The sequence below is a fragment of the Neomonachus schauinslandi genome, chromosome 6, assembly GCF_002201575.2.
Source record: "Neomonachus schauinslandi chromosome 6, ASM220157v2, whole genome shotgun sequence".
Lineage (NCBI taxonomy): Eukaryota > Metazoa > Chordata > Mammalia > Carnivora > Phocidae > Neomonachus > Neomonachus schauinslandi.
In genome coordinates, this window is record NC_058408.1 from 151,476,455 (window position 1) to 151,503,726 (window position 27,272).

A 27,272-nucleotide genomic window follows, 5' to 3' on the forward strand; every position below is an offset into this window, starting at 1 on the left:
CTTTCGTCTACGGTAGGATAATAATGGCAGCAATTTAAAGCGATATTAAATGAGAATTAATAAAGGAATATTGAGTCACTTTGACTATATTAGGCCATGAAATGATTCCTCATCTCAATTTAACTTTCTGTCTTGAGCATGGTGATTGATAAGCGATGAATTTTGGTCGAGATAATCTATAACAATATTTGATTGCAATATTTAATTACAACCAGAGTCGTGACTTTGTTGTTCTGGAACAGGTTAGAGGAGCCCGTTTTCACCTTGTGAGCTCCTAGGGCCACTGAGGGGACTCCCGTCGTCCCCTGGCTTGTTAACGAGGGTCCCGAGTGGGAGTGCCGCCCACCGCGGGCAGGGGGGGAGGGTGCTTGACTTCTGCCAACTTCTAAGGGATGCACGTACTAGAAATGCAGTCCAGTCAGAGGTGGGAGGCACTGGTAACAGGAAGGCCTCTGCAAAGGAGAACTGGAACCACGTTTAAATCTTGAGAAGGAAGCTGGCCATCCTCTCTCCTCTCAAAGGAATAAATACCTGAAGGAAAATTACCTGAAAGAAGCCCAGAGCTGGGGGGCCTGGGTGACTCAGTCGTTAAGCGTCTGCCTTTGGCTCAGGTCATGATCCCAGGGTCCTGGGATCCAGCCCGGCATCGGACTCTCCGCTCTGTGGGAAGCCTGCTTCTCCCTCCCCCGCTCCCCCTGCTTATGTTCCCTCTCTCACTGTGTCTCTCTCTCTCAGATAAATAAAATCTTCAAAAAAAAAAAAAAAAAAAGAAGCCCAGAGCTGTTTTTGGATAACACCTAAGATGACGTTGGATTATCTGATAACCCTTGGGCTTCAGGCCTGAAGTTCTGTGTTAAATAGCAGTTGCACAGGGGTCTGTCTTAAACATTCTTAAGAGTTATCCTGGCCTGTGGACGCTGTGGCCGTTAAGTAATTTTCAGGTATATCGGACATGCTAGCGTGGTGGTGTGTGGCTTTGTTTTGTTTGCAGAGGAACTTGTGTATAATTTCTTCTCACCGTGCTACGCAGCATGTCATATCCGCGTTAGCATTTCTACCCTTTTAAAGGGTCCTGCTGAAGGTCAAGACCTCACACTGAACACCCTTTTTATATATATTACAAATTGCCGGAATTGTTCATTAATTTCTGTCTTTGAAATGCCATGTCAAACCTCTAAAGGAATTCACAGTGCCGGTGTCCCTTGGACAGCTCTCACCATGGTCCAGTGCGGGTTCCTGATGAAATTACAGGTGCAGGGAAATGCAGAATTAGAAATATATCTGATGTTGCAATACTCGTGAAGCTATAGCTTTGTTGATGACAGGACAATTCCATTTTTGACAGTTTAATTTACTGTTGCCAGTGGACAAGAGCAAGGGGAGAACGTGGGGTTAGCCACCTGCCCCCTCATACCATGTTTCACATGCGAGGTTGCAAAATCATGACTCCCTCAACCTGTCGGGCTCAAATGAGAAGGTTTTCAGCTGGGAAAATGGAATATATCAGTGCATGTAATATTGCCTGACCTCATAAAACAAAAGGGAAAATTGCAGATTCTGACAGCCATTATGAATCTTGTATCAGCATCCAAAACGACTTGGAGCTGAGGCACATGTTTATAATAGAAAAAAAACAGGGTTGCCACGTTGACTTGCAATATGGAGCAAAAAATGACTTGTCAGTAATTTGTTCTCAGATGTTAAAGAGGCTGTTGAATTTACTAGTATATACACAGAAGAATGTTTAGCCCCGAGCAGAGTGTGGAAATAGTCTGCACATGAGGGGTCTGCTGAAGTTCGTCCCGGGTTAGCTTGTAATGGAAGGCAGAGGGTAGGAATCCCACGTTCACCCCACAGCCGTGTCGGGGGCCAGATTTCTCATTACAAGATGTACTGAACCTTTTTACTCTCCTGCATTGTAAAATGTATAAATAATAAGCCTTCTAAAATAAAGAACATTGTTGTGAAATTACGAGAATCATGTGAATTGGATGGATTCTACTGAAAAACTGGCGTATTGAGGCATGGCTTTTTATCTTATGCTTAAAAAGTTTTATTTATATTAAAATAAGGCATAATCTCTTCGCATGTAATTACATGCTCTCCAGTTCGGTTTCTCTGCTTAATCGTCTATTCCTTCACCTTCTTGCCTATTTGTGCTCTACAGCAAAAACAGAACAGGATTTATCTCTGCTGTTTCTGGTGATCTTTCTTTTTCCTCAGTTGGAGAGGGTTTGGAGGGAGAATATAGAAACTTCTTACAAGCAGGAGGAGTGGTTGTGTCCCTGGCCTAGTGCCCATTCCCTGCACCGTCACCTCCCGTGCTAGACCTACATCTGGTTGGTTTTCCTTTGCTGTCTGTTTTGAATGAGCTGTAGCTGTTGATTTCAGGGAAGTCATGTTTAATGCACAGCGCCCCTTTAGGGGGGCTCCTCTTGTGTCCTCAGCCAGTGGCAGCAGGAAGACAAGGTGTTTTCTGCACCCTTTGGACCTCTCCTGGGCGGGTTGGGGCTGAGTGGCACCGAGTAGGTCTTGCAGGGCAGGGCTCGTATGTGACAAGAGTGATCATATAGCGGGAATGATTTGGAGAGGCGAAGAAGGGGTTTGGCTCAGTGGGGGGTTATTCACAGCCCTCTTTGCCCACTCGGTTCTGTCATCAGCAAAGTCTTGTATGGATCCGTCCTGCAGACTGGAAGAGGGGTCAGCACCAGGTGAGGGAGGGTGGGGGCGGTGCTGGTCTAGTTGCTCTCTGGGGTTACCCTACTTGCTTTCAGACCCTCCTGCTAGAAAATGACGAGCACCAGGGCATATTCGGTTTTCTCCTTTAAGCTGATAAACGTCATTCTGTACTTCCTGGGCAGCCACCAGCAAGGGCCAGGACACGTAAGATCTGGTCCTTCTCTGCCCAGACCCCATTCCAAGGAGGCCACTGTAGCTCAGTGCTCTGGCAGAGTGGCCTACGTGGCGTGAAGAAGGTGTAGGAGAGGAGCCCTTGTCTGAGGTTCGCATGGGGCAGGACCACAGGTGGCCAGCAGGAGGGCTCGTGTTAAGGGCCTCAGAAGCTTGGCTGTGAGAGAGGATGTAAGTACAGAGGGAGGGAGACTCGAAGTGACTTGTGTGTCCTTGAGTTTCGCTGTTGAAAAGCCAAGCAGATGAGTAGAAAGCTGCAGATACTGAGCGCCCGAGCTTCAGAGGTATCTCCATATGTGGTCAACTGTTTTGGGGTGGTTTGGGAAAATGTTCAGATGTTTTTAAATATCCCAGTTAGAGTTATATAATCTGTATGTGAATTAGGATTTTTGAAGAGAATATATGAAAATATTTTTAACGTTAGAATATATTGATAATTGAAGACACAAGGATTCTTGTAATAATTTCACCTTAATCTTGGTAAATATTGGTATTACATTAAAGTCAAGGGCCTTAAAACACTTTATAGGGCCCATGTGATTTGCCAATCTATTCGCGACCCTTCCCTGGACTGAACTCCTCCCCTCTGGCATCCCTAACCCTCTACTCCAGCCCTGTTGCCTCCTGGCCCTTCCCTGTGCTTGCCAAGAATGCTCCACCCCAGGGCCTTTGCATGTTTTTTGTCCCCTTGGCCTGGAACACGCAACCCCACACCATCTATGCGGCTGCTCATCGTTTCCTCTAGTTCTCCGCCACGAGTGGTGATGACCTTCCTCCCCACCACAGCACTCCAGGTCTCTGGTTCCTACTGTTTAACCATCTAGAACAGGCGTTTGCCAACTACGGCTAGACGCTGCAGCTGTGTTTGTGAATACAGTTGCCTTGGAACTCAGCCATGAACGTATGTGTGGCTGTTCTTTGCTACAGCGGAGAGGTACGTAGTTGGAACCACGATGGGATGGCCTGCAAGCCTGAAATCTGTGGTGTCTGGTCCCGTGGAGAAGCACGGGGCCCTGATCTAGCCTGTGATGCACAGATGCATTTATGGGCCTGTCTCTGCCACCAGACTACAGCGTCTGTAAAGGCGTCCCCTCTGGTCACCAGTGTACGTGTAGGCACTGGAGCAGTATCTGCACACAGTACGTACGCAGAGTAATTGTGGAAGAAAAGCAAAAGCTCCTGCTGATGGGCAGTGGTTCACCCTGCCTGATTCCCAGACCGGTATTTCAGCCATTGGGGACATAGTATCTTGCAGTCCTCACAGTGCGTGAACATCTGCATCAGATCACAGAAGTGAAGGGGCTTGTCTGAGCACCTAGGAACAGGCTCTGATGCGGAGTGGTTACATGCAAACCACGTCCTGGGGAGGAGCCCTGAGATATTCCCTGGAGACAAGTGCAGAAGGCAAGCTTGGCTGGGCAGAAGGCAGGCCTGTGTTGTGACCTGGTTACCACGGAGGTCTCAGCCATCCTCGGGGAGCTCTGCCCTTGGAGGGGCTCTCAGCGTCTTGCCAGGGTGAGGCCAGGGGCCCGGGCCTTGGTATCCCCATATCAGCAGCCTTGGCCCACCAGCTGTGCATGAGATGCTTCTCCTTCAGAGGCAGCAGGTGCAGCCGTGGGCCCTCCAGAGCTCTGGGGTGTGATGGAAGAGTCCTGAAAAGGGGTCTGAGCTGGTGCCACGGTTTAAGGGTTGGGGTAAAACGTGATTCTTCATGTCCTTTTGTACCTGCTGATAAGAGTATCAGCCTAGGAATGTTAGTTGTTACATGCAAGGTCACACAGCAAGTTGGTAGCAGGCCTGCGCCCCTGGAAACGGTCTTTTCCCCACAGCCCTACTGGACGGGGCTCCCGTATGGATGTGAACAATAACCAGAGGAACCATGCTAATCCCAAAGGCTAGTGACTTCTAACTTCTGAGGATAGAGCAGAGTACTCCCCATCCCACTGTCTTAGAACAATTGTCTAGGGCGTCTTGTAGAGGGAGCCCTTACTTGGTTGCCAGACTGCCCCGGACCCGCACGCTGGCTCTGAGAATCGCAAGGCTCTTGGGCCAGGCCACTAGGGTGCTCTCTCGCTGCCAGCCCCATGCCGCGCTCAGACTCTGTCCCCATGTGGTTCCGGTCAAAGCCGTGGTAACATCCTATAACGTTGTTTGGTCCATGCTTAAAATGGTTACACACCATATTATAATGGAGTTCAGACACATTGTTGCAGACCTCCTAAGGGGCTAGTCTGTCTAAAAGATTATTTTTATTTTATTTTTAAGTCCCTGTTCGCACTAGGGTAAGGAAACCATACTACAAGCTATTTTGGAATAGTGTGGTAGAGGGAGATTGGAAGCAGCCAGGGTCTTCAGTGTCTGTTCTGGAAGATTCACATGGAAATACACAGTTCTTTAATATCTTGGGTCCACCAGGGAAGAGAGATCCTGGAGGACTGGTGTGCAGAAGAAAACCAGAGGATGTCGTCTTGAAGGAATCTAATAGAGACGAATGCTCTTTGCTACCTAATGACTAAAAGCAAAGCAGCAGAGAGCTACTCAGTCCGCATTTTGCCTGGTGAGTCTAACTCTGCCCTGCTTGAACAGCATGGGACCCTGCTGCCCCCTCCTTGCGTTTCTGCCTCGTTGGGTTGAGGGCAGGAGGATCCCTGCGTCTGACTTGCCCTCTGAGGTTCCCCTTGTTTTGGGGAAGGTTGCTGCCCCCCAGGGCTCTGGAGTATGGTGGGACTGACCCCCAGAACATGCCACATCGTTCAAACGTCCTCTTCTGTTTTTAAATTATATTTTAGTTCAGCTCTATACCAGTGTTCCTTGTAATAAAGTCTAAAATCTTGACCAGTAGAATGGGAATACTCCCCGTCACACCATTCAAGTTAACTGGCACGTGGGCTGGTGTAGTCTGTTCTCTGGGGCTTTGTTGGGCCCTTCCCATATCGCCATGCGATATTCCTCATCTGGACCTGCGGGCCTGCCCAGAGCTCTGACTTCTGCCGACTTCACTTCCCGCTCCAACTGGGATGCCTTTTGTCCATGCGGGAGTGGATAGCTGGAAGAAATGACCAGTGTCCCCAACTTGGCTTTCAGTTCATGGCAAACAAGTGGAGTGTTTTCCGTGGTAGAATCTGCATCACGGAATTCCCCGCGTTCGCCACGTGTACGCAGGCAGTCCTGTGGCGGCAGGTGTGTTTACGCCACTGCTACCAACATCCACCTCCAGAGCTGGCATCTTGCCGGACTGCAGGTCGGTCCCCGTCGGGCACGAGCTGCCGTCGTCCACCCTGGCCACCCATGCTCCTGCTCCGGGCCTGTGATTCCCACTCCTCTAGGGACCTCCTGGGAGTGGAGTCACATGTTTGTCCTTCTGCGTCTGGCTTCCTCGAGGTTGATCCATGTCGTAGCCTGGGTCGGAGCATCCTTCCTTGTGTTTTCAGGCTGGTGAACGGTGCGCTGCTTAAACGAGCCCGTTCTGGGAGGGAAACGTGTCTTTGCGTGCTCGCCTCTCCCCGGTGCTGCAAGGCGGCCAGCCGGGCCCGGGTGCGGTGCGATGGGGTGCGGGAGCCGTGCCGGGTCCCCCCGTGCCGGCTGCCACTTCTCTGTGTGGGCCTGTCAGGGCGCCTCACCCTGACACGTACGTGCCGGCTGGTTTTTCTCCTTCACATCAGCGGCCTCGGACAGCTTCTGTGTCTTTGGCAGCCGTTTCAGCCCTGCTCTGTCTTGTCATTTTAGAGTTCAATATTTGCTGCTCTGAAGGAGAAAACGGGGATGGGTCGGACCATTGTACTTGGTCTTTTGACCTCGATGTTGCCCATGAGCAGTGAAGGATAACTTTTGACGAGCCGCGTCAGATGTGACAGGCAATCTAGTTGGGTTGAGTGGAAATGTGCTGTACAAGTTTGAAGCCTTGGTTGGGGGCATTTTTCTGGTGTTCAATGCATTTAAATTGACACCAGACTTCAGCATGTTGTTCATTCCAGGCTCCATACTGGAGGCTCACATTTCTTAAATGTGGCTCAGAAAAGGCTTCTGCATATTCTCCAGTGCTCTGTTTACACTCCCAGCCTCCATGGGGCTGCTCCCCCCCACCACCACCATTTTAAACCTTACTTTTGAAGTGAATTTTTTTGCATTCAGTTGGGTAGAGGTTTGCGGGATTTTGTGTATGTGTGGAATGGAGAAATGATGGAAAATGATTGCATATTTCTTTGTGTTTGACATCTGCAACATTTTCTATTGTATAGAGTGAAATGCCTGTGTTGGCAGCTGTGATTTTAAGTGAAAGTCCTTGCCTGCTTCTTTCTAACCACCAGAAATCGTTTTAATTTTAGTTGTAAAAAAAAAAAAAAAGTCACTTAGCAGCAGCTCTGGCTGCTGCCTCCTCGACCCCCTCCCTCTGGGGCCAGAGTCTTACTGCCGCGTGGAGCCCCGAGCACTCCTTGACAGGTGTCCAGGCTCATGGATGGCTCTCTCCTCTCTTTCCCTGTGCTACTCTAGGGCAGGGATGGGGACACAGGTTTGAGTCAGACCTCTACGCTTCTAAGATGGATTTTCTGTGAGGAGTGTTCAGAGTCATCTGAGGGGTGGTGGGCAGAAATCTCCATTGTTGAGAACTGACCATGGCATAGTTGGTTTCCAGAGAAAATTGTGTGTGGCTTCAGTCTAGCATATTCCTGCTGTCTTCCGGAACATGCCGCCCCCTCTAGGAAGCTTCCTTAACCCCAGTGTAGGTGGTGTCCGGTTCTGTGTACGCCTCCTTGCTGCATGTGTGACTTTGGTCAGCATTGTTTCCAGGAGAGCAGTTCTAGGAGATGGCCGGGATGCTGGGGAAGCTGCCTGGGTATCTGTCCCGCCCGGCACGGCACCATGTCGCCTTCACTCCTGAGAAGGTGACCTGGACCACAGGGTGTGGAGTCTTCAAGTAGGGGCCTTCCAGTCGAACTTCGGAGGAGAGAAGCGCTGAGGGGTCTGGGGACGATGGGCTGCTGCAAATGTTCCAGACCCAGAGGAGGGATGAGGCTTCTGTGTGTTGAAGAATCTTGGGTTTGCAGGTGGATGAGAGCCTGCTTCTGCAGTTAGCACGACGTGTCCAGCCCTGTCCTCTAGTTCGTTGTGGAAGAGTTAGTACCAGGAAGAGCATTTGGCGCAAGTTGACAAAGGCTATGGACCACAGTCCCTGGAAGGCAGGGTGTGGGTGAGGCCACAGCCACGGTCCTGATGGGCATCTCTGACACGGAAGACCGTGCACGGTGGGGAGGGCGATCCTGCTGGGGAGCAGAGGTGCCTGCCTCCCTCCCATATCCTGCCACACACCTGCCCCACGGGTAGGACAGCGCCTCAGAACCTTGGCAGGTGGAGGGTGAGGGCTGGGGAAGGACCAGGGGGCAGGTGCACCATCAGGGACAGTGGCCGATGGAGCAGGTAGTGCCGGTGCTTTCAGGGCCCCAGGGGGGACGAGGCCAGACAGTTGGGGAAGGAGGAGGAAGGAATGGGAGATGGTGCGGGAGGCCTGGCATCCGGAGCCCCAAGCCTGCTCATGCCAGCCACTTCCGTCCCCCCTGAACTGGTGGCTGTCCACTGTGTGTCCATCCTTGCCTCTCCCCTGTCAGGAGCACGAGGTATTCCTGGCCACACTGCTGCTTCCTGACCTGCGCAGCCCATGTTTGTGACTCCTGGCGGGCTCCGGAGATGTGCCGCCCGCCAGGCCTGCTCCGGCTGTTGCCCCCCCCGGCAGCCCCGTCTCCATCAGGAGCTATCCCTGAGGAACCCCAGGGCGCCTCCACGCGCTGGGCAGCAGCTCATATGCTCCATTGAGGCCTATGGACAGATACCCAGGCAGCTTCCCCAGCATCCCGGTCATCTCCTAGAACTGCTCTCCTGGAAGCAACGCTGACCAAAGTCACACATGCAGCAAGGAGGCCTGTGAAATTAGTAAGCATCCGTCATTCCTCTTTAGGGCTATGGCATGTGCTGGCCTACTGGGAGCCTGTGGTCTTCCTGGTATTCCTGGAGAATGTTCCAGACGGGAGAAGGCTCGCTTCTCTCTGGCTGCTTATAAATAACTGCAGGGTGGGGCAAAGAAGCCCCAGAGTGTTTGCCATTTTCCATCTGCTCACCTGGGGTGGTGGTAACCAGCCAGCTGCACTCAGGAGGGTGGTTCAGGCTCTGCTTTTCCCCTTGACTGAGCAGTTCAGGAAGTTAACCCAACCTTCAGGGTGAGCCTCCTGCCCTTCCAGCGCCAGAACTCGCCAGCTGGGTGGGGGATGAGCATTTGAGAGCCCACCTCTCTCCCCCTGTGAGCCAGCTGCTGTGCAGCCCTGGGCATGCCGTGCCCTCCTGGGGGTGTGGGCCACCCTTAGAGGCCAGCCCTGTGGTGCCTCAGTGACTTCTGGTCTGAAGCATTGCTGCAGTTTGAGTGCCCAGTTTGTACCCAAATTTGGGTTAGCCCTATTGTTTTCAAAGCACACTAGCAAAGGAAAAGAACTCTGGTTTGCTTTGAGTTAATAGAACTTGGTATCCCTAGGAGACTTCTTAAAAAGGCTCTTCCTAAAAAAAAAAAAAAAAAAAAAAAAAAAGATTTGTAAAAAATGAATTTAATTTTTTTTTGTTTTTCTTTAAGATTTTATTCATTTAGAGAGAGCACACATGAGTGAGGGGAGTGGCAACTGGAGAGGGAGAGAGAATTTCAAATGGACTCCGCGCTGAGCGGAGCCCAATGCGGGGCTTGATCCCGTGACCCTGAGATCATGACCCCGAGCCTAAATCCAGAGGCGGCCACCCAGGCGCCTCAATGAATTAGTTTTTATTCCCTGGAGTTTTCATTTCATTTGAGTGCTGGCATATGGCGAGCCTGATGGCAGACCTCCTCACATGCACGGCAGTGGACACACAGATGTGGTTACATTTTGTGTGGGGCTTCCAGTCACATTGGAGAAATTACAGTTGACGAATTAACTGTACTAAGTTGAGCAAGGGATGACTGTGGGTGCTACGGAAGCATAACCTTGTCTGTGAAGGGGTTGGAGAAGTCTCCCTGGACAGGGGTGTGTCAGCTGGGCCCAGAAGGAGATGAGCCTTGCAGACACGGCCACAGAGGGCACAGGAGCAGCATGTCAGCATGGAACCCCGTCTGCGCACCAGACATCAGGGCCGTACCAAGGGCAGTCCGCAAATGCGCCACAGTTTCTGGCTTTGGACATTCCCAGTTCTGATCTCTTTTGGGGGCCCGTTCTGCACTGAGGAGCACGAGATTGGGGAGGGAGCTTTTCAGAGATCTTTGATGCTGCGTTTACCAGTTCCCTCAAGGCTCAGATCTCTTGCAGTAGTCAGGTGCATATTTCCTAAGAGTAACACTTAAGTAACCACAATGCAGTGATCAAATCCGGACGTTCACCTTTGCAACTGCAACGTGTGACCCACGGCATTGTCGGTCTCCTCGCCCAGCCCAGCGGTCTCTCTACACTCCACCAGAGCAGAGCTTGCTCCAGTATCATGTGCTGGATATTAGTATTAGATTGTCCTGTCCCGTTCACGTCCTCCAACCTGGTAGTTTTTCTGTCTTTGTGACCTTGAACTATTTGGAGCATAGAAGCTGGTGACAGTGTGGGATCTCCCTCAGTCGGGGTTTCTGTGGCACAGTCAGCTTTGGGCAGGAAGCCCAAGGAGGCGATGCCGGGTCCTTCTCAGGATACGCAAGGGTGTCTTCATCCCCACATGGGGATGTCAGTTGCGATCACTAGGTTAGGTAGGCTCCTCCTGCGTAACTGGTAGTTATTCCTATGTAATTAGTAAATACTGCTCAGTAAGTTCAAAGGTTCTTAGTCATGTAGGTCTTTGCTCTGGAAGGCTTCCCTCACTGGAGGTTCCATGCATAGATGAATCTACATCTGCCGTCTCTTCTGAGAGCATGAGGCGGCCTCCCTCCATAAGCAGCGGCTTTCCCTTCTCCCCGAGAGTCCGCCATTGATTAATGCATATCGGTGGATCTTGAATGTACTATGTACACTTCATGATGGTGATTACTGGGGCTCAGATCACCCCAGACTGGCCAGTGGGGCACTTGGGGAGAGCTCTCGTCATGCTCATGTCCCCACTGTTCTTGGAGCGTGTCCTTCGTTCTAGGGACTTGAGGTTTATCTGCTGCTTTCCCATCTCTGCTCCGAGACCAGCCTTTCCTCTGTGGAATCCTGGTTCACTTTGGAAAGCTGCGTTTAGCAAACGGAATCCACACACCTGTGTGAGGTGTGCCTGTGGCTGTGAGCCTGCTGGTGCCTCCAGACCGGGCTCTCCGCGTCCCCGCCATCTTCACCCTCTAGGAGTGTTCCGACACTTTCCTAAGCAGCGACCTCCTCTGTGAAATTACAGTGTCACAGTTTTTCTTTTTTTTTTTTTTTTAGATTTTTTTTTTTTTTAGATTTTTTTTTTTTATTTATTGGACAGAGAGAGACACAGTGAGAGAGGGAACACAAGCAGGGGGAGTGGGAGGGAGAAGCAGGCTTCCCGCCAGGCAGGGAGCCCGACGCGGGGCTCGATCCCAGGACCCTGGGATCAGGGCCTGAGCCGAAGGCAGACGCTCAACGACTGAGCCACCCAGGCGCCCCTGTCACAGTTATTCTGTGTTCCAGCTTACGTACTGTGACTCTCAGCAAGGCCTCATACCTTTGTAAGGCTTTCTTCATTCCTCTCCACAAGGAAGCAGTTTTTGCCTCTTGAGGATGGTATTGCCCCATTTGGGAATTTTATGTTCAAGACCTTTGTAGCCAGAGGCGTTACAGAGTTTGTATGCACACATACACATATATGTATGTGCATTGATGTACCGCCCCCCCCCCCCCCTCTGTGTAGCTGTTGCAAACCGTAAGTTGATAACCTACCTCTAATTCCAGTTCAGGCCCTCAAAGCAGACTATAGATGTCCCTTCTCCATATTTCTAACTCTTTCCTATAGTAGAAATACAGTTCTCATTGTCCTCAATCTCTACCTCATGATTAGAATGTAAGAAGCATAGTTTCAGAATTTAAAGAGTACACAGAGTACATGAAAGCCTATGAACTATATTTCAGTGGCTGTTACATTTGAAACAGTTACCTTTATTGAGGTATAATTTACCTACAAGTCCCTACTAAGGGTACAGTTGAATGAATTTTGACAGATAAATATATTCTTTAGCCACCAGTACAACCCAGGTAGAGAACATATCTCTGTCACCCAGAAGGTTCCTTTGTGTCCTGCCCCAGTCAGTAAAAACCCATATCCCTGGCTATAGGTACCCATTAATTAGATTTGTCTTCCCAGAAATTGCATACAAATGGAATCGTAAAGCCTGTTTCTTGTGTCTGCATTATTTCATACACCTTAATGGTTGAGACCCGTGTGCATTGCCACATGGTACGTTCATTATTGCTGAGTAACATTCTGTTTTATAGGGAACCAAAACTTACCTGTTCTCCTGTTGGACACTCGTGCTATTGCCAGTTTGGACTATTTATGAATAAAGCTGCTATGAGCATGCACGTAGAAGTCTTTATGTGGACAACATGCTTTCATACAGTTTGCAGAAATGCCCTGTAGCGGAATGACACTGTGAGCCAGCAGGTATGCTTCTTCATAAGAAACCACTAAACCTTTTCAGAACAGGTGTCTGATCTTGCACTCCTGCTAGTAATATGTAAGAGTTACGGTTGCCCCATGTCCTTGTCAGCACTTAGCATTGCCAGTCTGTCATTTTAGCCATTTGACCAGGATTTAGTGGAATTCCATTGTATCTTTGATTTGCATTTGCCCCACAACTAAAGAGTTGGGCATCTTTTCATGGCTTATCAGCCATTCTTTTACAAGGTCCTTGTTCACCTTCTCCCATTGTTTAAATTGAGCTGTTTCTTGGGACGCCTGGGTGGCTCAGTCGGTTAAGCGTCTGCCTTCAGCTCAGGTCATGATCCCAGGGTCCTGGGATCGAGTCCTGCATCAGGCTCCCTGCTCTGCGGGGAGCCTGCTTCTCCCTCTGCCTCTGCCTCTCTCTCTCTCTCTCTCTATCTCTCATGAATAAATAAATAAAATCTTAAAAAAAAAAATTGAGCTGTTTCTTATCAAATTCTAAAAAAAAAAAAAATCTTTAATATTCTGCATACAAGCTCTTTGTTAGATAAAGATGTTGAGAATATTGCCTCCTGTGCCTTTTGCATTCTCTTCACAGCATCATTTAAGAGCAGAAAGTTTCCATTTCTGTGAGCTATGTTTGGGGAGGGATGGTTTGGACTTTGTCTTCTAAGAAATTCTTATGCCAAACTTGCAACCGTTTCCTCTTATATTTTGTTTTGTATATTTAATAACTTTAGCCTTTGCATTTAGGTCTGTGATCCATCTTGGTCAACACACGGCACCATATGTCCTTACGGAAGAGAATGAGCCACATGCCGCACACGGAAGTTAACCATCAAATTGCCTTTGTCCCTTTTGTCAGATTGACCCTATGTGTGCAGGTTCATTCCATGTGTCTTTCTGTCCCCACATACCAGCACCTCACTGCCTTACCATGTGTTACGGCTCTGTGGCGAGTCTTGTGTCCTGTACTATAAATCCTCCAAATTTGGTTTTTCTCAATGTTCTTCGTCCTTTGCATTTCCATTTTGGAATAAACTTAATAATTTTTACCCCCCCACACACAGTCTGATGTGATTTTAAAGGGGATTGCATTGGATCTATAGATGAGTTTGGAGAGAGGCTTTACAACTTTGAGTCTTGGTCTGTAATTATGGTAGATCTGTTTGTCACCTTCAATATCCAGACACGGTTTTGTAGTTTTTTGGTGTACAAGTCTTTCACATATATTCTTAAATATATCCGTATTTCACATGTTTTTGATTCTTTATAAATGTCGTGTTTTTACTTCAGTTTCAAGTTTTTCTTTGCTAGTGACTAGAAATACAGGAGCTTTTTGTAAGTCTATTGGGTATCCTGTGAATTTGCTAAACATACTAGTAGCATTTTTGAGAGTTCTTTGAGAGTCTTCTGTGTCCATGATAATCTTGTCTGAGAATAGTTTTATTGCTGGCTTTATGCACTGTATGCCTCTTTTTTGTCTTGGCTTGTTGTACTGGCTGGGATCTCTGTATTTTGTTGAACAGGCGCACCAAAAGGAAATATCCAGTGTTTTACCATCAAACATAACTATAGGTTCTTAGTATGTTCCCTTTATCAGTTGAAGGAGTTCTGCTCTGTTCTTACGGGCTGAGAGTTTTATCATGGCTGAGATTGTATGGTTTTGTTACATGCTTTTTTTTTTTTTTTTTTGCATCTATTGAAAGGTTTATGTGGCTTTTGTCTTTTCTATTTTTTTAAGATTTTATTTATTTGAGAGCGAATGAGAGAGAGCACGCACATGAGAAGGGGGAGGGTTAGAGGGAGAAGCGGACTCCCTGCTGAGCAGGGAGCCCGATGCGGGACTCGAACCCGGGACTCTAGGACCATGACCTGAGCCGAAGGCAGTCGCTTAACCAACTGAGCCACCCAGGTGCCCCATCTTTTATTCTATTCACATGGGGAAATACATTGCTTTTTCTAATGTTTAAGAAAGCTTGCATGCTTGTAATAAATACCATTTGCCTTGAAAAATAAACAGACATAAAGACTTGCCCACCTTTTCTGTGTGTGTATATAATTCTAGCATGACTTTTATATATGTAAAATAATACTCCTATATTTGCTAATATTTTAAGAAGTATTGTGCCTGTTCAGAAGGGATATTTGTCTGCAGTTGTCTTTTAATACCTTTTTGAAGCTTTATTTTCAGGGTAGTATTGGCCTGTAAGACAGGTGGGAAGTGTTTCCTCTTACTCTGCTGTTTAAAAGTGCTTCTTTAGGATTGGGATTCTTTCCTTAAATGTTTGGTAGCCTCTGGGCCTGGAATTTTGTGTATAAGAAGGTTATTAACAGTGCAATATCTAAAATAGATAAAATGCTTCTCAGATTTTCTTTATGACTCCATTTTGGTAATTCGTCTTTCAAAGAGCTTGTCCATTCATCGAGGTTGAACTTACCGGCATTGTTCATACCACTTCGTCATGCCGCTGCCCGTTTGAAGTCTGGAGGGTGGGCAGTGGTAGCCCCGTCCTGCTGTCCTGTTTTTCACCCGGATTTAATACTTCCTCCTCTTCCTCTTTCCACATGGGTCTTGTTGGAAGTTTCCCAATTTTCTCAATCTTTGCAAAGCCTGGTTTTTGCCCCCCCCCCACTAATTTTTCAGTTTTATATTTTGATTTCTATTCTTTGGATTTAATTTTTGCTCTTTCCGATGTTCTAAGTTAGAAGCTGAGGTGATAGGTAGTGGACTTGGGTTTGTACTCTCTGTATTCAGAGCTGTCAAGTGCCCTGTAAGCAGTGCTTCAGCTGCATCACACAGATGCTGATACAGTTGGGTTTCATGATCCTTCACTTTGCAGCATTTCATAATTTCCACTGTGATCCTATTTCTGACCCATGGGCTGTTTAGAAACATGTTGTTTAATTTCCAAATGCTGTCTGTGTCAACACGTCTTCTCTGTGCCTTTGCAGAGGACACATTCTTGTGTCGTATCGCTTCCCCCCCCCCCGTCTCCCCCCCGTCTCTCCCCCATCCCATCTTCCCGCCTCGTCTGTTTTGTTCTAGCAAGAACCAAGAGAGGAGCGTTGGCATCTCTAATTATAGATTTGTGTTTCTCTTTCTAGTTCTGCCAGTGTTTGCTTCATGTAGTTTGAGGACTTGTTCTTAGGTGTTCAGTCATCTCGGGTTATCATGTTCTTTTCATCAGTTAACTCCTTAACATTATGAAATGCCCCTCTTTATCCCTAGTAATGTTTCTCATTTTGAAGTTAAATTGGTCCAGTGTTAAAAAGGTCTGGCTGCATGTGGTATACCTTTCTCCATCCTTCTTAACCTCTTGCTTTATTTTTAGTGTTTTTTGAAGCCAGAACGTAGTTATCCAGCACACCAATATTCACCTTTTGTTGGAAGTGTTCTATTTAATGTATTCATCAGTATGGATGGGGTTCGTCTACCATCTTGCTGTTTTCTATTTGTACTAGTTGTTCTTTGTTCCCTTTTTCCTAATTTCTTACCCTGAGTACTTTTTATGCTTCCATTTTATTACTATTGCCTTATTAGCTCTACTTTTTTAGAGTAGTTGGTCTTGCACAGTACTGTCTATTAGAGCTTCTGACGATGGTGAATGCACTGTCTACACCATCCAGTGGGATAGACACCGGCCACCTGTAGCCTTTGAGCACTTGACCTCCAGCTAGTGCAGCTGAGGGAATGGAATATTATCGTCAATTTAAAATCTTTAAATACGAGTAGCCATATGAGGATAGTTGCTAACACATGGGACGGTGACCGTAGGTCTCATAGTCTGCATCTTTAACTTCTCACCATCTATATTACACGTGCTTTCACGTGTAATATAAGAGTTTCCCAGCATTACCTTCACTTTGCCCTCACTGCCCTTTGTGCATTTATTGTTGTGGGGTTAGCTTCCACACGTCATAACGTTGCTCTTCTTTAAACAATCCATTGCTTAGAAATAATTAGAATAGAAATTGAAAATGAGAGCATACTCGGTATTTACCGATTTTGATCTAAATATTTTGGAAGGCTGCAGGAGGGGTTTAAGTGACCCCATCAGGTGGCTGCATTTTAATCTGGGGGAGGGGACAGAGAAGCCCATGAAGAGCAGGTCAGCTGGGAGGCCAGAAATGGGGTCGGGAGGAGTGAAGGTGTTAAGAAGTAGTTGGATTTGAGATCTGTTTGGAAGTCTGCTGTTCTAGCTACTGGTAGGAGCTGTGCATAAAGTGTGTCCCGGCTGTTTGAGAGCATGCTCCCACATCCTCATCTGTACTGTTCCCATCCTGTTTGCTTTTCAGAAACAGTCACGGGCATTAAAGTCATCCCATGTGCCTAATTTTAATTAGAAAGTGTTGCTTCACTGTGAATTTTGTGAATCATCTTGCCTGTAAATAGACGCTAGCTTTCAGAATATGCAGTCTTACTAAGAGGGCAAGACAAAATAAAATACAGAGATGATTGTTTTTATGAGTCATTGTATTTATCCATTTAAAGAGGAGTGGTTGTAACATATGGAATTGGTAGTTTTTTTCACAGCAATTGGTGAGGAGCAGTGGTTTATGGCCTCAACTTCCTTAGTTCTCATGTTTCATCCTCTTGGTACCCTATAAACGGAGCGATTACCGTTACCCCTGGACTCTTGAGTTCCCTGCAGTGTTGGATTTTTCTCATCCTTGTATCACATTTTACCATTTTACATGTTCGGGCTTTTAAGCAGAGATATGGTTCCACTTTGAGAGCTCTGGAAATACTTCTCAGATTGCATATGTTTATCTCACTGTTGACAACCAGGTTGTTTGCCTTGAAATTAAAGGCTGGTATTGTAAACTATCAGTGGAATAATCAATCATGGAACCTAATGCTTCCTAGTTTACACAGTGTGGAAAACTATAAATATCTAATATAATGTTACCTCCTTGATTGAATTTCTTATGATCTCACACAGGTGAGATTAGTGTTAAAGTGTACACAGAGCTATGGTAACTACTGTCAGGAGATTTCAATTATTAATTGCTGATTTCAGAGAGTTAATTTATTTTTAAAGTCCAATAACATTACATAGCCTTTTTCTTTATCATTTTCTTTTTTCTTGTGCTTAACTGTTTCAGTAAGTTCTGGATTATAGCAAGCTTCATTTGCATATAGTCTCATTGAGAATATGATGCTGACTTTTCAGTAAATGACTTATTCAAGTTTTAGGACTAGCTAAGTTGAGGGACTAGGTGATCACATAGCTTGAATGAATCTGCGTGGCCGCTGCAAGGCTGAAGGGCTTCCCACTTCTGCATGTGAGTGGAGCCCCCACGGAGGGGACAGGTGGGGTCGATGTGGGCCCGGGTGAGAGCCTGGGATGCCATCTCCTCTGCCTTCTGCTCCTGCGCTCCGCAGCAGAGAGCCAGTAGCGTGCACCCCCTTCTGTACGTGCCTCACCGCCCGGCGGTTACCCTGCTCTTGTAGGTGCGCGGTTACTGTGTGCGGCGTAGTCCGGGGAACGGAGCACTCTGCTGCCAGAAGCCAAGTTAAAATGAGGCCTGTGCCCTTGAGGAGTATGAAATCTGGTTACAAAGGGAAGACCCCTAGTCCTAGACCTGATGTTCAGAGGCAGCGCAGTAGGGACACTGGCTGGAGGAGGCTGGGTCTCTGGTCCACACGTATCAGCCGATGCAGCATGAGCCTGGCTGGCTGCTCGAACTGGGCAGTGGATCGTGTCTGCCCGGGGTGCCAAGCTGTGGGCTGGTATGTCCTACCTTTCAGGTTCTGATGCATCATCTTTAGATAGGTGCCTGCGTTGCCACACCCTTTTCCCCAAGAAACAACTTAAAGACAGCTGTTCTGCTATCCCCACAGGACGGGATGGGACGCGCCTTGGGTCAGTGTCACTCAGGACCCACCCCCCATTCCTAGCTCCATTCCTGCGCTGAGAGTGTCTGCCAAACGGCCCCTCCCTGCTCCCACCTTTTCAGCGTCCTGAGACGTCCTGCTCAGCCTCAGGCTCGCCTCTCCTTTGGGAGCCCGCGCCCACAGAGGCCACGGGTCCTCAACAACCTGTTCCTTTTGCTCTCGTCAAGTATTTTTCACACACTGGGGCGTCATGTCCTGTCCTTTGAATTTCTGTGCCCTGTCCCAGCGAATGTTGGATTTTCAGATTGAGCAGGCTAGGGACCATGTGCAGGCTCCCCCGTCTCTCTGGGGGCAGCTCCCAGCAGCACTGGGGGCCCGTCCTGCTCTCCTCAGAAGACAGTTGTCACCCCTGCCTGACGGCTCCTGAGAGAAAAGCCCACCGAAGAAAAACCCGGCATGGTAAGTAAGGCTCCCTGTGGTCGAGCCGTGTCTGTGTAAAGGGCCCAGGCCACGCGCCCCTGGGGGACAGAGGTATTGGCCTGTAGCCAGAGCAAGCGCCGGGGGTCCGGTGGGAGCAGGTGGGAAGCGAAGCTCCGCAACCGTAAGGCTCTTACCTTGTAGAGGGTTACACCGTGCTTCTCCTCTCCACATCCCTGTCTGCAAAACAGGAAATTAATCGTGCACGTTCTTGATTTCTCCAGTAGAAAGCAGGGAGTGGGGGCACCATACAGAGCCCACAGCAGACGCGGCCAGTAGGAGATGAGAAGCAGGGCACTGTGCCGGCAGCCTTGGCGGAAGGATTTCCGACGTCGGTGGACGATATGAGCCTCTGGATCAAAGGTCAGCAGGGGTGACGCTGTGGAAGAGCAGTGTTCAGGCCGCAGACGTGCACCTAGATGCAGAGAAGGCCGCTCCGTGTGCCCCCAGGGCCATTAATAGCAGCGTCGGGGGTGGTGTGCAAGTCTGCCGCAGAGCGGACCTTACCATAAGGACAAGGAGACCAGGAGAAGGAAACAGAAGATGGGATCCTACACCTGTCCGCCAAGCCAAAATCGTGTCTTTGGAAAGATTTGTGAAATTGTTCCAGATACCTAGTGAGACTGAGCATGGAAGAAAAACACCAAATAATGAGTAACATGGAAAGAGGTACATCACTAAACATTCCACAGATGTTAAGAGATAAGAGGATGTTATTTAAAAAGAGCTAACAAATTCGACAAATAAGATAAAATGAACAAATTTCCTTTCAAATCTTAACAATTGAATTTAAAGAAATTGAAAAATAAAAATCTTCCCTTAAAGAAAAATCCAGGGGGGTGCCTGGGTAGCTCAGTCGGTGAAGCGCCCGACTTGATTTCGATTCAGGTCATGATCTCAGGGTACTGAGATCGAGCCCCATGTCGGGCTCCGTGCTCAGCACAGAGTCTGCTTGAGATTATTTCCCCTTTCTTTCCCTCCCCCTCTGCTGCTCCCCTTGCTTGTGCAAGCTCTCTCTCTAAAATAAATAAAACCTTTAAAAAAAGGAAAAGAAAAAGAAAAGAAAAATCCAGGCCCATAGGGCTTCACCACCATTGAATTTTCTCGGACCTTCAAGGGAGGAGAGCTGCCAGTGTTCTGTCAGCCCTTTCAGGGAAGGAGACCGACATAACCCGGATGTCGGGTCTGCAAGGATGCATGAGAAATGAAAACCATGGACCAGTGTCATGAACCCAGACGCAAAAATCCTAATAAAATGTAGGAAGTCCATTTTGTCAAGTAAGGCCTATCCCAGTGATGCAAGGTTGAATTTAACTTCAAGAAATCGGTGTCCTCATACACATTCAGAGGAAACAGACTTCCTGATTGTTACGCATATCTGTTCTCTTCCCGCTTTGCTATTACCTGTTTTGCATCTCAGAAGTGTGACCTGAGTGTATCAATCTGAGTGTAGGCTAATCAGGAAGAGCTGGAGGGCAGGTGGGGGCGGAGGAGGGCCTCTGGAGCATTTAGAGCATCCTGTGCTCTAGATCCTCTGTCCCCATCTGCCTGTAGGCCTCTCCTTCCCAGTGCCCATTTTGGGTAATGCAGTGATTCATTTGTTCGCCTGAGTACTGGCCAGAACCGTGTGTGTGAGCAGTACTGCCAAAGACTCCAGCATTCTAAAGGCCCCCTTGAGCTTGCGTCAGCACACGCAGACGTCATGGAAAACCTCCCTTCCGTTGAGGCAAGCCTGGTGTCCCGGAGCTGACGCCCCACTATGCTGGAAACCCTGCCCAGGCTTTCAGGGTTTGGGGGAGACCATCCCTCCTGCTCAGGGATGGTCTCTTGGCCACGGAGTGCATGTGGGCTTGCCCTGTCTGAAAGCCAAGTTGAAGATGGGCGCTAACTCTGCTTCTCCAGCCTAACATCTGTGTGACGGCGTTTCGTCCACGTGATTCCACTTCTGTGAGGTGTGTGGGTTCCAGACTTCCCATCTGTTTCACTGATCTGGGATTCTGAGAGTTACCGGTCACTAGAAAGGGGATTTGGTTGTCCTGGGGTGGTGGTCCTACCATTTCACATGGCATCGATCCTCAGTTGACTTGAGAGCATGGGAAGCCAGATGGCCTGTGGGTGCTTAGTGCTGGCTTGAGTCCGCTCAGGACACCCTCAGTCCCTGCTTCACACACACCCCTCTGATCGGCTAGGTTCTGGTTGAAGGATTTCACAAAGCCCACAGCCCCAGCTTTGAATGGGGAGCCATTTTCTGCACAAGGTAAGATTTTTTTTTTAAGATGTATGTAATTACCATGTTCATAATTTTGGCTTTACTGGGTCAGTAGTTTTGTAAGCTATTGTATAAGCAGACTGCAGAGTATGCTCTCCATCTGGGTAGATGGTAGATCTTATGGCCCAGCAAATGCTGTTAGGTTCACGGAGCATCTGGAGACCATGGGAGCGGATAGGATCCGTGCTGTTTCTGTGGGGACAGGGGTGCCTGTGACATTCCAGAGTCCCTAGCATTGATGGTGCTCCACAGGTGACCAGGCTGGGAGGACAGGCTTGCTCAGGACCCAGCCTGTCTAGAAGGCAGAGGAAGAATGGTGCTCCCTGGGACCTGCCCTCCTGTGGTTATCACTCCGTTCCACTATCATTAGAAGCAGCTTGAAGATGGGAAATCAAAGGAAGGCGTCTCCTGTTGAAGATGTGTATGGGGAAGGGTGGAGACAAGAGGGTAGCTAGGGAAGGATCCAGTGACCATTTTTCTCACGTGGATCCATCTGACATGGGACTTTGTTAATTGAAGATGGTGACAGGCTAAACCGAGCTGGGATCTCCAGGGAGAGACTAGGATTTCTGGAACCAGTGTAACAAAAACAAACTCGAAGAAAACAGAATATACCTCTCTTCCCTGGCCCCTCACCCCATCAGATAAAGCAGCTTTTGCAATAAAGAATTCTGTTTTTACCCAAATTTTACGATAATGGTGACTTTTTGCTCTCCTGGTGCAGGACTTTTTTTTTTTTTCCAAGTCGTTTTAAAGCATTCAGTCCTTGACCCCTCACTGTGACAAGCAGCCTTGCACCAAGGTCCTCCCCAAAGGCTACACTTCTCAGAGCTACGCAGAGGCCTCTAGAAGTGAGCGCCCTCATGTCAGCTTTTTTTTTTTTTTTTTAAACTAGCGCTTCGTATTTTGTTCTTGTATAAACATTTTCACTGGCCATTCACTGTTAAGTATTTTGTAGATACCTGCCTGTCGTCTGTTTTATGCCTGTAGCTAGAAGAGAAGTACAAAATTCTGTCCTGTGATTGTGGACCAAGAGTTAGGTTTTGAAAAGGAGCAAAGAGTGAGCTGTGTTACTGCTTTATGGCATCTGTGTCCACTGTCCTGTTTTGCTCAGGGAGTGTGGCCTGTTTGAAGTCATTAACTGGAGGTGGTCTTAAAGTGACTACACTCGAAGCGTCTGCCTTGGTTTTGTTTTAAACCTGGCTGATAATCTTGTTTCAGTCCCGTTGATGAAGAATTTCTGTGTCCCTGCAGATGAGGGCCATCTAAAAAGCAAGGTTTCAGATACTTTGGGGACCTTTCCATAGGAGATACTTTTGTAGAAGTCAGGTCTCACTCCTCATTTTCCACACTGGTCTGTTGATCAAAAAACTTTGTGGAATTTGCTTCTGTGAAATGAACAAAATCCAAATTGTTTTTCAAAAAGCTTTAGAAATTTACCACATACGTTTTGGAAGACAAAAACCAAGATGAAGTGCAGCTTTCAGTGAGTAAACAAACGTTTCCCCTAAGTGCGTTTGCACCATGTGCAGCTGTGATTTGCAGCGCGGCGTCTGTGGAGGACAGTGCTGGCGCGCCCAGGGGGCCATGCAGCTGTCTCTGGTCAGGCTATGTCGTCCTGGCGCCCACTTGTGTGCCTGGCGCCTGGCTCAGGTGTTTCCTGGGTGGCTGTGTGTGCCAGGCTGTCATTTCCCAAAATGTTTCAGGACCACATCAGTTGACTCGATGCGGAAACCAGCGCCGCACATGCAGGTTTGAGGTATTAGAGGGGAAGGTACCAGATGCTGTGTTCACGTGCACCTTGAAGTGTAGGTTCTGCGGGAAAGATACAGCTCAGCCTGTGAGGCATCGCACCCAGAGTAAAGCTAAAACCCTTCTGGATGTTAAATACTTGAAACCGGATCCAAAGTCAAATTTAAGTTGGCTTCACATGCCCTCCTCCTTTCCTGGTTTTTCCCAAGGTCAGAAGGATGATGGCACAGAAGCTCTTCCAGATTTCCCCTGCTCGCACCCAGCAGCGTCTTCGCTGGCTCCCCAGCCAGTGGCGTCCTGGGCAGCTGCCCTGCTCGGTCACAGCGCTGCAGGCCCTCGGCACGGCCCTGCCAGCCACAGGCCCACATGGCCACGTCACCTTCTAGGGCCTGGGGCATCGGGCATTGGGATTTTCCCTCGTAAGTGGCTCATGTTACTTTGAAGATATTACGAATAATTTGAGGTTATGTGGACCATGTTCTCAGCAGATGAAAATGCCTTATGAGCACTGGTTTTGGTGGAAGCAGGTGCCCCTGTGCTAGGAAAGTTAATGCCATCTCGACCCCGACACATACATGTAGTCAGGATGTGCTGTGTACCTTGCGTGAGTATGTGATAGAATATTTTCCCGTGGTGGTCTGTTACACATTATAGGCTGTCTGTGGCTAGTTACAAACCCTCAGGATATTAGAATTTGTTTTTAGGCCCTTTGCTGGTGAAGCATGAGGCCTTAACTCATTCTGTAGGGACAGAATAGTTACGCGGTGTCGATTCCGTAACTTAGTCACTCTCACTGTTTGTGTGAGCGATGTCACTTTCTCGTTCTTCACAAAGGCTCTACCTTTACCTTGATCGTCTTCGGGGAAAAGTTAAGTCAGTCTGCATCTCTGCTGTAGCTCACAAATAAAACATGTTCATGATCTCGGCTGAATCCCAGGTGGATGTTTCCTGTACCTCAGACCCGCACTGCAGGTTTGCACCACTGGGAGGCCTGGCAGGGAAGGTGTGACCCACTAGGTGGAGGTACCTTTCTGGACTCGTCCCGGAAAAATTCCAACTTGCCTCTTTGTGAGCATGAAATTATCCAGAAGGTTGAAAAGGAAAATGCAGTTTATTGGAAAAAATGCGTCAACGCATTTGTTCTTTTCACGGAGGTGCTGAGTAACATGTCCGAGAGCCGCCTGCCAGTGTCCTCAGGTGCAGATTTCTGTTCCTGGAGCAAAAGACTTTTAAAAGAACGTTTGCTGGACACAATTGAGAGAGGGTGGGCAGTTGGCGGACAGCTTTGTTCTCTGCCTGGCTAATCACGGTGCGTCTCTGCCTCTGGCCAGCTGGCCACATCCCCCTTCTGCATGCACCGTGTCCTCGACGCGCTCAGTTAATATGTAATTCTCTCAACATCTCACCCCCTCAGGAGCAACAGGTGCCCAGCATGGGTGTTGTCCGTCCACATGAAAGGGCCTGGCCACTGTGATTCCTCTTCTCTTTGATCTCCCTGTAGAAGGTCGGCTTGTCTGCCTACAGATGCCTCTGAAGGGCAATTTAAAAGTTGGATTTGAGCAACATCAAGTGAAATGTCCTCCCCTCTCATGCCGTGAGGAGCTCTTTGGTGTAGTTCATGGCTGGATGTAAGGAAAGATATTAACCCTTTCTGTGAAACAAACGGTCTTTCAGCCTGAGATTTCCACCTACCTTTCTCCTCTGCTTTTAGGGGGGAAAAAGCACAAAACATTTTTGTTCTCATAAAGCACCTCAGCCCTTGAAGATGAACTCACGGCAGTGTTTAAAATTCATCTTGAGACTCAATTACCTTTACTTTGTTAGTGCATATAAGGTTGAATGCACTCGGATGGATGAGACACTTAGAACTGATAGAAAAAGACAGAGGAAGGTTTTCATGGGTAGAGCTGAGATGCTTTTCTCAAGGTGTTGAGATCAATAAAATAATCCATTTTTAATGGTGAGTTGGCAAGGGCTACTAAATACCAATTACTAGGCAAAGTGCTATCAGAAGGGGAAGCCATTTTGTGAATTATTTCATTGCATGAACATGTTCATACTGGAGGAAAAAAAATGTCCAGGTTGCTTCTGATACTGTTCATTAAAAACAAAAAACCTCACTTTACAAATAGTTGCTTTATTTTGTAAAGGGTGTAGAAAAGTGCATTGCCATCCAGAAAAAGATTTACACTTGTTTTTCATAAAAAGGGAAGGAAAAATACCTTAAAATTCCAAACCTCATCAATATCAATGTGATCATAACATGATGCAAGGGGAGGGATTTTGTAGCTTGTATTTCTCATCTGTGTTTCCAGGTCATGTATTTTTTTCTTGACTTCTGTAAGTAGGACCAGTCTGTTTTGGGGGAGTTTTTTGTTTTGTTTTGTTTTATAACACATATCCCCTCTTCTTAGAAACTTGTAACTCAATTGTGATGACATGACCTAAGATTTACATGGTCCCAATTAAAGGTAGGGAGTGATCTCCTTGTAGAGACGAGCATCTCGCGGTCTGTTCTCATACACTGTGCTGAAGAGCTAGGTCATAGTTTGACTAAGATGTCCCGCACCCTGCCACGTGTGGCTTCAGTGATGACACTTTGTTCCAGGAGTGACTTGGGTGCACTTACAAGTCCAGCTAAGGTGTTCTCACTCGCTGACCATTGATTCCCTGTCTCCTGCTGCTAGGAGAACAAGCGTGTTGCTGAGTATTTGCATACAATGAGCAAGTTCAGCCAAGGGTAAGGTATCCTTTAAACACACCCTTTGGAAATAACTGCTTTGTATCCCTTCTATCTGAAAATATTGTCTAAACAAAATTTTATGTAAATTAAAACAACCCACTTTGCACCAGTAATTCAGAGGAAAAAATGTAAATGAAAGTGCAGTGTTGTCAAGGATGGGCTGAAACTGATGGACTGATAGTGTAAAGTGCCGTCAATCCTGTGATTCTTCATACAGACATAAAAATGTTAAAGCCCTTTGGTTCGGGAATCCCACTTTGCAAATGTATTTTATTTTATTTTTTTTAAAGATTTATTTATCTGTTTGAAGGGGGGATGCAGAGGGACAGAACCTCCAAGCAGACTCCCCGCCTCGCCTGGGGCCCAACGCAGGGCTTGATCCCATGACCCTGCAATTATGACCTGAGCCAAAAATCACAAGCCGGACACTGAACCGACTGAGCCACCCAGGTGCCCCGCAAATGTATTTTATAGAGAAAATACAGAAAAACTATGTATATATTGCAGCACTGCTAATAGTGAAAAATGGAAACAAATCTAAATGGCCAACGATGGTGAAATTGTTAGAAAACAACTCCACCTCATCAAACTTAACGTCTAACTGCCTGGGAAACTGTGTCATTGTGGAGAAATGCTAAATTAAGTCAAAAGCAAACGAACATCCCACCTTAGTTACAATTATGTAATGTGACAGATGCTTGAATACTCTAAAGTGGCAGTGACCGTGGTCTCGGGTGGTGATGACCAAGGGAGTTCCTGTGTTTCTTGCCCATATCTTACATTTTTATGTAATGCTTCTGTTACTTTTGAAGAACTTCTTTTTAAACTGTAAGTGATGAAAGAAAGCAAAGGAAAAAATGACAGATCACCTCCCAGCCTCCGGCTCCAGAAGTAAGAGGTGCTGATATTTGGTGAACATCCTTCCAGAAATCTCTGTGTGTATAAAGAGAACATCAGGTACAAGGTTATTAAAGGCAAATAATTTTAAGTTGTGTGCCTAATACAAGGTCCTAAAATATCCATAAAGAGCCAAACAGTAAATACTTGGGGTTTTGCCATCTATAGCCTGTCTCCACTACCCTGCTCTGCCATTGTTGTGTGAAGACAGCCACAAACCATCTGGACGTAAGGAGTCTGCCTGTGTCCCAGTGCAGCTTTCTTGCTCTTCATTCTTTGTTAGACCCGTGTTTCCATCTGGAACCATTTCCCTCTGCCTGAGGATTTCCTGTTCTCTATCTCACAGTGGCAGTCTGCTGGAGATGAATAGGTCCAAGAATGTCTGTCTTGCTCATTGATTGTTGAAAGATGATTTCTCTGGGTACAAATTCTAGATTGGTAGGTTTTCTCTTTCAGTACCTTATAGATGTTGCTCCACTGTGTGCTTGTGCTGTTTCCAAAAATTCTTTTGTCTTCTTTTTGTGCTGCCTCCTGTAATGACATTTTCTTCTCTGGCCCCTGTAAGGCTCTTAATGTTTTGAGCAATTTGGTTATGATGAATCTTGGTGTGGTTTCCTTCATGTTTCTTGTACTTAGTCTCATTGAAATTTTGTGTATTTATAGTTGGCATCAAACATGGAAATATTTTGGTCACTATTTCTTAAAATATTTTTCTTTTCCTCCCTTTCAGAAACTCCAGCTACACATATATAAGGTTTCTTGGAGTTTCCACAGCTCACTAGTGCTGCTTCATT

General features: G+C 47.4%; 1 protein-coding gene across 1 annotated transcript in view; it reads left to right on the forward strand.

The window, feature by feature from the left end:
* MGMT (O-6-methylguanine-DNA methyltransferase) overlaps positions 1–27,272 on the forward strand; it is a 290,335-nt gene that overhangs the window by 130,740 nt on the left and 132,323 nt on the right.